Source organism: Helianthus annuus, chromosome 9 (genome assembly GCF_002127325.2).
Source record: "Helianthus annuus cultivar XRQ/B chromosome 9, HanXRQr2.0-SUNRISE, whole genome shotgun sequence".
NCBI classification, from domain to species: domain Eukaryota; kingdom Viridiplantae; phylum Streptophyta; class Magnoliopsida; order Asterales; family Asteraceae; genus Helianthus; species Helianthus annuus.
The window spans coordinates 76606660-76618456 of NC_035441.2; positions in this window are offsets into that span (position 1 = coordinate 76606660).

Below are 11797 nucleotides of genomic sequence, written 5' to 3' on the forward strand. Positions count from 1 at the left end.
CTTGGTTTTAATATGGAAAAAAAAACGTTTTTATTAAAACCAGACTATAACCAGAACAGTGCTCTCAACGATCCACAACGACGCTTCGCTCCACGTGCAAGACTCAACTTCCTAGGTAATAAGGTTTATGTTTATTGCCTACATTGCTAGAATTTGCATAGAACTTTGCTCGTAGTATGCTTACATTACCTTACTCACAACTTGTCATTGCATGAGAATACTTATGTGCTTACACTCTTCTGTCATCGCACTATTCGCGAACCTTTCTCACTTATGTTGCCTTTGATGTGAAGATCAATGGCCGCACGAATTACCATGACTCAAGCCCAGCTAGAGGCTCTCGTTGCTGCGGCAGTTGCAGCCGCCCAAGCAGGTAGTATACCCTGCAGTATAGACACTAGGATCTTTAGATCCTACATTAATTCTCGTACTTAACTTTGCCCTATTCGTACACAATAGGTCAACCCGCTCAGCAACAACCTGGGTGCACCTTCAAGAATTTCATGGAATGTCGTCCTAGCTCGTTCAGTGGCACGGAGGGAGCAGTTGGACTCCTCCACTGGTTTGAAAAGCTCGAGTCGGTTTTCGAAATGTGTGAATGCCCTGAGGCTCGCAGGGTGAAGTTCGCCACTGGCACACTTGAAGGGATTGCGCTCACTTGGTGGAACGCACAAGTGCAGATCTTAGGGTTGGCAGCTGCTAACGCCACACCCTGGAATGACTTCAAAGAACTGATCAAGAGGGAATACTGCACTAGAGAAGACATTCACAAGTTGGAGGACGAGTTGTATAACTTGAAAATGGTTGGTTCGGAAATCGAAGCTTACACCAAGAGATCAAATGAGTTGGCTGTGTTATGTCCAACTATGGTGGACCCTCCATACAAGCGTATTGAGTTGTACCTCAAAGGTTTGGCACCAGAAATACAGAGCCACGTTACCTCGGCTAATCTCAACAATATCCAGGAAATACAGCGTCTCGCTCATCGCATCACCGATCAGGCAGTGGATCAGAATAAACTGCCAAAGCGTATCAGTGCTACTGCTGCCACTACAGCTGCTACTTCTGCTACACCCAGCGACAACAAGAGAAAATGGGATGGGGATTCCAGCAGGGGATCGGTGTCTGTTCAGTCCCAAACTCAGCAACGTCGCACCAACGATTACCAGAGTCCGAGTCAGCAATCATCGGGAAGTCAGGGACAACGTGGTTATCAAGGAAATCATCCGTGGTGCAACAGGTGCAACAAACACCACAGTGGAAGGTGTCGGAAAGATCGCTGTCAAAGATGCCACAAGATGGGCCATGAGGCCAAAGATTGTAGAAGCGCGCGACCAGTAAACCAGAACCAGCAACTCCCACCGCCAGCTCCACAGAATCAGCAGCAGCAGCCACAGCGTGGAAATCGGGGATGTTTCCAGTGTGGGGCTGAAGGTCATTACAAACGCGATTGCCCTCAGTTGAACCAGAATCGCAACAACAACAACAACAACCAGGGCAACGGAAATAACAACAATCAGGGTAATGGTAACAACAACAACGGGGGAAACAACAACAACAACGGCAATGAAGCTCGTTGTCACACCCCCAAAATCCCACACGCGGAGTACCACCGCTTGGAGGCGTGACATGACCAGGATCAAGCCATCAATCATATTGAACATAGCATAATATAAATAAAGTAATTCGTAAAACCCCGTTCAATACAATTGACGTTTCAAAACAATCATAGTATCAGTAGCGGAAGCATAAGTAAATAACCCAAGTAAACCATAAGTTCAATTATTCGAAATGTTTAAACATAGCGTTCTTAACCCACTGCCCACAACGTCCCGCTCCTCCAGTGCAAGCTCCATAAGTACCTAAGGTCCTGCAAGGCATGCAGCAGATAATCAACAAACTAGTTGAGCGAGTTCACAGTTTATAGTTTAGTTTGAGTAATAGTGCGTTTGTTCAATTAAGTTTCGTATCGTATCAGTTCCATCGCGGCCTCCCAGGCATGTGTGCGAAGATTATGTTCGTTAGTTCGCGACCATAGTCTTTACCGACCAGGGTGTGTGCGAAGGCAGTTTATCAGTTCGTTCGCGACCATAGTCTTTACCGACCAGGGTGGGTGCGAAGGCAGTTGAGTAGTTCGTAAGCATCAACAGTTTAATCGTTCGTTACAGTATCAAAGTATGCACAAGTAATCATCCAACCCATTCCCACCCTGGGAACCCATGCCTTGGCTGTGTGAACTCACCTTGGTTTGCTCGGTATGCTAGGTTATGCACTCACAAGTAATTCATTCACGTCCTATCGTATGCACGTATAACAAATCAGTTCATGTTCACAACGATACGCATGCAATTTAATGTTCACATAACAGTCAGTTTGCATATCGGCACAACACGTAGTATTACACGAATATGTTCATCACCAAGCATGGCATAACAATTAATTCAACATATGTTCTACTGTTCAAAGCATTATCAAAACCCTAATATCTTTCGATTCATAATTCATCTTTCGACCAACAGTTTTGTCATGTTTCGAAGCATGCTATCCTTCGATCAAATCTATCCTTCGGTCAAATTATGGTTCGGTCAAACTATCTTTCGGTCACTACTATTATCTTTCGGCATATACATTATCTTTCGACAATAACTATGTTTCGAGTAGACAAGTATCGTTCGATACAATCAGTTACGTTAACAACAGTTACAATTTCAGAAACCCTAAGCATACTAACAGCCGTCAATCAACATTATCGATCAAACAACAATCATGCAGTAATCATAGGATCATCATCTAATCATCATGCAATCATCATAATTCTAATACCCATCGTGATCCCTAGTTTATGCGTATCCCGAAACCGGTTAACACACAGTAATACATTATCAAACCCTATCAGAAATAATGACTAAATCCAGATTAACGCCACCCAGAAATCAGTATTCAATCGTAACGAGTTTCACATAGAATTATATACATATCCGTCAACAACAATCCTATATGAAAACTATATCATCAATATCGTAACAAGAATCCTAATATTTAATCATGCATCAATTTCAGATTACTTCAACAACCAAAACACACGACACATGAGCACATACGCAGAGGAGCGAACGATCAAAACAAATCAAATAGATTTACTAACCGAGATGAGGGTTTGGTCACGCAAAAAGGGTTCCGGTGGTTTCTAGTCTGCCGTCACAGTGAAATGGCTCTTAGGGTTGAAAAATGACAGAAATGACAGCCGGTTATGTGCTTATACGTATATATACGTATTACAGAAATGGGCCAAGCCCATCTGAATGACTGGGCCGAAGGATGTCGAAGGATTCCTTCATGGCCCGAATGATATGTTTCGAGACTTATCAATCCGAAGGATGATCTTCCGGATCGAAGGATGTGTTTCGTCATCCTTCGATTCATGCACCATGTTTCGTGGACATCCTTCGAAGGTTGTTTGTGTAATGTAATGTGTTTCATGCTAACTAGTTTACAAGTTTCACAATGTAGCAAACAACTATGCACGATCAAACAATCAAAACGTATATATATTTTCATTAACACACAATTCGTATAATTCAAGTCCACAATCCAACAACTAAGCAGTCAAAGTCAAAGTCAACGCGCATTAAATGCGAAAGTGAAAGTCAAAAACTCGAGTTGTCACATTATCCCCAACTTAAAAGAAATTTCGTCCCGAAATTTGGTACGCACTTACTGAGGAAGCTAGGTAAGTTACATCGTTCACTGGTTTTCCTGGGGTGTCACATCATCCCCCCGTTGATTTGGAATTTCGTCCCGAAATTCAGTAGTAGTAGCTTCAGCCTCAGAAGTGGATGCATTGGTTTCGAATAACTGGGGATACTTTTCTTTCATCTGGTCTTCGCGTTCCCATGTATACTCCGGGCCACGCTGGGAGTTCCAACGAACTCGAACAAGAGGGATTCTCTTGTGTTTGAGGACCTTAACATCCCGGTCCGTGATTTCAACTGGTTCCTCGACGAACTGCAACCGCTCGTCGATAGTGAGTTCCTTAAAAGGAACTATAAGGGTCTCATCTGATAGGCATTTCTTCAGATTGGACACGTGAAATACATTGTGAACTGCACCGAGTTCAGGAGGTAGGTTTAATCTGTAGGCTACTTTGCCAATCTTTTCTAAGATTTCGAACGGTCCGACGTACCGCGGATTGAGTTTGCCCCGTTTACCAAAACGTACCACACCCTTCCAGGGTGAAACTTTCAATAAAACCCGGTCCCCGACCTCAAATTCCAATGGCTTTCTACGCTTGTCCGCGTAGGCTTTCTGACGGTCGCGTGCTGCCGCCATGCGTTGCCGTATCTGTGCTATCTTTTCTGTGGCGTCCACAACAATCTCTGGACCCGTAATTTGACTATCCCCCACCTCTGCCCAACAGAGAGGTGACCGGCATTTACGTCCGTACAATGCCTCGAATGGAGCGGCTTGAATGCTGGTATGGTAACTGTTATTGTACGAGAACTCCACCAAAGGGAGGTGCTTTTCCCAGCCGTTGCCGAAATCGATGACACACGCTCGAAGCATGTCTTCTAGAGTTTGAATAGTTCGCTCAGACTGCCCATCCGTCTGAGGATGATATGCTGTGCTCATGTCTAATCGTGAGCCGAAAGATTTGTGCATCGCTTGCCAAAGCTCTGACGTGAATCGTGCATCGCGATCCGAAATAATAGAGGTGGGCACTCCGTGCCTCGAAACAACTTCTTTAAGGTAAACGTCTGCTAGGGTAGAAAACTTATCCGTTTCTTTGATAGCCAAGAAGTGAGCAGACTTTGTGAGCCGATCAACGACCACCCAGATAGTGTCATTCCCACGCTGGGATCTAGGTAGGCCAGTAACAAAATCCATGGAAATTTGCTCCCATTTCCATTGTGGTATTTCTGGTTGCTGAAGTAGGCCTGATGGTTTCTGGTACTCGATTTTAACCCTTGCACAAGTTAAACACTTGCCGACGTAAGTTGCGATAAGAGCTTTCATGTTTGGCCACCAGTAAGTTGTTCTGATATCGTGGTACATCTTATCCGACCCTGGATGTACCGAGTAGCGAGACTTGTGCGCTTCATCCATCACAAGTTCGCGTAAGCCGCCATAAAGTGGGACCCAAATACGCCCCGTTACATAGTAGGCGCCGTCTTCCTTTTGTTCCATTTGTTGCCTTGAACCGCGCAAGGCTTCAGCCTTGACGTTTTCGGGTTTTAGTGCTTCTATCTGAGCAGCTCGTATCTGTGCAGGAAGACTGGACTGAATGGTAAGCTGTAGCGCTCGCACGCGCTTAGGTAAAGTGTCTTTCCGACTGAGGGCATCAGCCACAACATTGGCCTTCCCTGGATGATACTTGATGGCACATTCGTAGTCGTTCAGTAGTTCAACCCATCTTCGTTGACGCATATTCAAATCTTTTTGCTTAAGGATATGCTCGAGACTCCTGTGATCGGTGTAAATCGTGCACCTGGTACCGTACAGGTAGTGTCGCCATATCTTAAGCGCGAAAACAACAGCTCCCAGCTCCAAATCGTGCGTCGTGTAGTTCCGTTCATGAACCTTGAGTTGCCGAGAAGCGTAGGCTATCACTTTATCACGTTGCATCAATACACAACCAAGCCCCTGTATCGATGCGTCACAATAGACCACGAAGTCATCCGTGCCCTCTGGCAATGAAAGAATAGGTGCGCTGCAAAGCCTATCCTTTAAGTACTGGAAAGCGGTCTCTTGCGTATTACCCCATCTGTAAACGACACCTTTCTGTGTAAGCATAGTGAGTGGTTGCGCGATCTTGGAGAAGTCTTTAATAAATCGCCTGTAGTAACCCGCCAAACCCAAGAATTGGCGTATTTCTGTTGGTGTACGTGGTGCTGGCCAGTTTCTGATCGAATCAACCTTGGATGGATCGACATGAATCCCATCCTTGTTCACCACATGGCCTAAGAAGTGGACTTCACGAAGCCAGAAGTCGCATTTTGAAAACTTTGCGTACAGTTGCTCCTTTCGAAGAAGTTCCAAAATAATACGTAGATGCTGTTCGTGCTCCTCCTGACTCTTGGAGTAAATCAAAATGTCGTCGATGAAAACGATGACGAACTTGTCGAGATACGGTTTGCACACCCTGTTCATGAGATCCATGAAGACTGCAGGTGCGTTTGTAAGCCCGAACGGCATAACCAAGAACTCGTAGGGACCATAGCGAGTTCTGAATGCTGTCTTAGAGACGTCCTCATCCCGGACTCTCAGCTGATGATAACCTGACCGTAGGTCGATCTTGGAATAGTAACACGACCCTTGCAATTGGTCAAATAAGTCGTCTATGCGCGGAAGAGGATAACGGTTCTTCACCGTCACCTTGTTGTGTTCACGGTAGTCGATGCACATTCTAACTTACCGTCTTTCTTCTTCACTAACAACACTGGAGCTCCCCAAGGCGAAGAGCTAGGTCGGATAAATCCCTTATCCAAGATTCCTGGTAGTTGCGTCAATAGTTCTTCCGATTCTGGTGGAGTTAAGCGATACGGTGCTCGAGCTATGGGTGCTGCTCCTGGAGCGAGCTCGATTTGAAATTCGTCCTGATGATGCGGCGGTAGACCAGGTAAATCCTTGCGAGACACCTGAGGAAAGTCGTGTACAACTGTATGGTCTTCCAACTTCTTTTCTTTCGCTGATGAGTCAGTAACGAGAGCCAAAGTTGCGGTGTGGCCCTTCCGCAAACATTTCTGAGCCTTCAAGAAAGAGGTGATGCCAACCACGGCACCACTCTTGTCGCCTTGAGCTTCGAGAGGTTCTTGACCAGAACGAGGAATGCGAACAATCTTTTCTTTGTATAGGATTCCTGCTTGCTGTTGCTGCTGGCGATTCCGGTGTGTAAGCCGTGGGCTCCTGAATTCCTTAGCTTCTGCTGTGCTCAGGCGATCACTATTCTTGTGCTGCTGTTGTGCTTGAGACCGAGCGGTAGCTGAACCCTTGCTGGAATACCCATCCCATTTCCGCTTGTTGTCACTAGGAGTAGCGGGAGTAGCAGAAGTGGTAGCGGTAGTAATAGCGCTGATACAACTAGGTAGCCTGTTCTGTTCCACTGCCTGATCCGTGAGGCGATGAGCAAGACACTGAATGTCTTGGATTTTGTCGAGGTTAGCCGATGTAGCTTGGCTCTGAATCTCTGAGGCTAGACCCTTGAGGTACAATTCGATACGCTTGTTTGGAGGGTCCACCATGGTTGGACACAAGATGGCCAGTCCGTTCTATCGTTTCGTATGAGCTTCAATTTCTGACCCCATCATTTTCAAATGGTAAGGCTCCACTTCCAACTTGTGGATGTCATCACGCGTGTAGTATTCTCTTTTAATGTGTTCTTTGAATTCGTTCCAGGGGGTGGCGTTAGCAGCTGCCAACCCTAGTATCTGTACTTGCGCGTTCCACCTGGTTAGCGCGATTCCTACCAAAGTACCAGTGGCGTACTTGACCCCTGCGAGCCTCAGGGCGTTCACACATGAAGTTCTTGAATGTGCCACTGAATGTGCTTGGGCGACAGTCCTTGATGTTCTGGAATGTGTGCGTTCTGACCCGTTGCGCGAGAAAGATAGATCAAGGTTAAGCGCGAAAGTTGGGTCACGAGAGTAGGATCTAACATCCTAGAATAGGTCTGGGATAGCAGGTTATACCTCCTGCTTGTGCGGCTGCAAGTGCCGCAGCAACTTGTTCGTTAATGAGAGCCGTCAACTGGGCTTGAGTCATGTCAACACGTCCAGACATGATCGAACAGTAAAGGTAGCATAAGTAAGAATGGTTCACGAATAGTGCGATGACAGAAGAGTGTAAGCACGTATGTGTTCTCAAGCAATAACAAGTTGTGAGCAAAGTAATGTAAGCATACTACGAGCAAAGTTCTATGCAGTTCTAGCAAGCAGGTAATAAACATAAACCTTATTACCTAGGATGTCGAGTCTTGCACGTGGAGCGAAGCGTCGTTGTGGATCGTTGAGAGCACTGTTCTGGTTATAGTCTGGTTTTAATAAAAACGTTTTCCCATATTAAAACCAAGTTCTCTATAACCAATGGCTCTGATACCAATCTGTCACACCCCCAAAATCCCACACGCGGAGTACCACCGCTTGGAGGCGTGACATGACCAGGATCAAGCCATCAATCATATTGAACATAGCATAATATAAATAAAGTAATTCGTAAAACCCCGTTCAATACAATTGACGTTTCAAAACAATCATAGTATCAGTAGCGGAAGCATAAGTAAATAACCCAAGTAAACCATAAGTTCAATTATTCGAAATGTTTAAACATAGCGTTCTTAACCCACTGCCCACAACGTCCCGCTCCTCCAGTGCAAGCTCCATAAGTACCTAAGGTCCTGCAAGGCATGCAGCAGATAATCAACAAACTAGTTGAGCGAGTTCACAGTTTATAGTTTAGTTTGAGTAATAGTGCGTTTGTTCAATTAAGTTTCGTATCGTATCAGTTCCATCGCGGCCTCCCAGGCATGTGTGCGAAGATTATGTTCGTTAGTTCGCGACCATAGTCTTTACCGACCAGGGTGTGTGCGAAGGCAGTTTATCAGTTCGTTCGCGACCATAGTCTTTACCGACCAGGGTGGGTGCGAAGGCAGTTGAGTAGTTCGTAAGCATCAACAGTTTAATCGTTCGTTACAGTATCAAAGTATGCACAAGTAATCATCCAACCCATTCCCACCCTGGGAACCCATGCCTTGGCTGTGTGAACTCACCTTGGTTTGCTCGGTATGCTAGGTTATGCACTCACAAGTAATTCATTCACGTCCTATCGTATGCACGTATAACAAATCAGTTCATGTTCACAACGATACGCATGCAATTTAATGTTCACATAACAGTCAGTTTGCATATCGGCACAACACGTAGTATTACACGAATATGTTCATCACCAAGCATGGCATAACAATTAATTCAACATATGTTCTACTGTTCAAAGCATTATCAAAACCCTAATATCTTTCGATTCATAATTCATCTTTCGACCAACAGTTTTGTCATGTTTCGAAGCATGCTATCCTTCGATCAAATCTATCCTTCGGTCAAATTATGGTTCGGTCAAACTATCTTTCGGTCACTACTATTATCTTTCGGCATATACATTATCTTTCGACAATAACTATGTTTCGAGTAGACAAGTATCGTTCGATACAATCAGTTACGTTAACAACAGTTACAATTTCAGAAACCCTAAGCATACTAACAGCCGTCAATCAACATTATCGATCAAACAACAATCATGCAGTAATCATAGGATCATCATCTAATCATCATGCAATCATCATAATTCTAATACCCATCGTGATCCCTAGTTTATGCGTATCCCGAAACCGGTTAACACACAGTAATACATTATCAAACCCTATCAGAAATAATGACTAAATCCAGATTAACGCCACCCAGAAATCAGTATTCAATCGTAACGAGTTTCACATAGAATTATATACATATCCGTCAACAACAATCCTATATGAAAACTATATCATCAATATCGTAACAAGAATCCTAATATTTAATCATGCATCAATTTCAGATTACTTCAACAACCAAAACACACGACACATGAGCACATACGCAGAGGAGCGAACGATCAAAACAAATCAAATAGATTTACTAACCGAGATGAGGGTTTGGTCACGCAAAAAGGGTTCCGGTGGTTTCTAGTCTGCCGTCACAGTGAAATGGCTCTTAGGGTTGAAAAATGACAGAAATGACAGCCGGTTATGTGCTTATACGTATATATACGTATTACAGAAATGGGCCAAGCCCATCTGAATGACTGGGCCGAAGGATGTCGAAGGATTCCTTCATGGCCCGAATGATATGTTTCGAGACTTATCAATCCGAAGGATGATCTTCCGGATCGAAGGATGTGTTTCGTCATCCTTCGATTCATGCACCATGTTTCGTGGACATCCTTCGAAGGTTGTTTGTGTAATGTAATGTGTTTCATGCTAACTAGTTTACAAGTTTCACAATGTAGCAAACAACTATGCACGATCAAACAATCAAAACGTATATATATTTTCATTAACACACAATTCGTATAATTCAAGTCCACAATCCAACAACTAAGCAGTCAAAGTCAAAGTCAACGCGCATTAAATGCGAAAGTGAAAGTCAAAAACTCGAGTTGTCACACTCGTGGTCGTGCTTTTGTGTTGGGTCGAGGAGATGCAGTGAATGATCCCAATGTGGTTATGGGTAAGTTTCTTCTCGACGATATTTATGTTACTGTCTTATTTGATTCGGGTGCTGATACAAGCTATATGTCATTGAAAATGAGTAAATTATTAAAACGTACACCAACACCTCTAGACACCAAACACGTCGTAGAACTAGCCAATGGTAAAAGTGTAGAAGCCGCACACGTAGTCAAGGGTTGTAGTATTGTTCTAGCGGGTCAGACTTTCTCGATTGATCTCATACCCATAGTTTTGGGTAGTTTTGACGTCGTCATCGGTATGGATTGGCTATCCCAACATCATGCGGAGATCTTATGCAAAGAAAAAGTTATTCGTATTCCTCGCTCCAGTCAGGAACCTCTCGAAGTACAAGGTGACAAGAGTGGTGCTGTGGTTGGCATCATCTCTTACTTAAAGGCGCAGAAATGTTTACGAAAGGGACATACTGCCATTCTGGCACTTGTCACTGACGCATCAGCAAAGGAAAAGAAGCTGGAGGATATACCAGTTGTGCGTGATTTTCCCCAAGTGTTTCTTGAAGATTTACCTGGTTTACCTCCTCATCGCCAAGTCGAGTTTCAGATTGAATTAGCTCCTGGAGCAGCACCAATAGCCCGCGCACCGTATCGTTTAGCTCCAACCGAACTGGAAGAACTGTCGAAGCAGCTACAAGAGCTCTTGGAAAAGGGCTTTATTCGTCCAAGCTCTTCGCCTTGGGGAGCTCCAGTGTTATTTGTGAAGAAGAAAGACGGTACGTTCAGGATGTGCATCGACTACCGCGAACTCAATAAGGTGACGGTGAAGAACCGTTATCCTCTTCCGCGCATAGATGACCTATTCGATCAGTTGCAAGGGTCGTGTTACTATTCCAAGATTGATTTAAGGTCAGGGTATCATCAGCTGAGAGTCCGGGATGAGGACGTCTCCAAAACCGCTTTCAGAACTCGTTACGGTCATTACGAGTTTCTTGTCATGCCATTCGGGCTTACGAACGCGCCTGCAGTCTTCATGGATCTTATGAACAGGGTGTGCAAACCGTATCTTGATAAGTTTGTTATCGTCTTCATCGACGACATTTTGATTTACTCCAAGAGTCAGGAGGAGCACGAGCAGCACTTACGTCTTATTTTGGAACTTCTTCGAAAGGAGCAACTGTATGCAAAGTTTTCAAAATGCGACTTCTGGCTTCGTGAAGTCCACTTCTTAGGCCATGTAGTAAACAAGGATGGGATTCATGTCGATCCATCCAAGGTTGATTCGATCAGAAACTGGCCAGCACCACGTACACCGACAGAAATACGCCAATTCTTGGGTTTGGCGGGTTACTACAGGCGATTTATTAAAGACTTCTCAAAGATCGCGCAACCACTTACTATGCTAACACAGAAAGGTGTCGTTTACAGATGGGGTAATACGCAAGAGACCGCTTTTCAGTACTTAAAAGATAGGCTTTGCAGCGCACCTATTCTCTCATTGCCAGAGGGCACGGATGACTTCGTGGTTTACTGTGACGCATCGATACATGGGCTTGGTTGTGTATTGATGCAGCGGGATAAAGTTATTGCC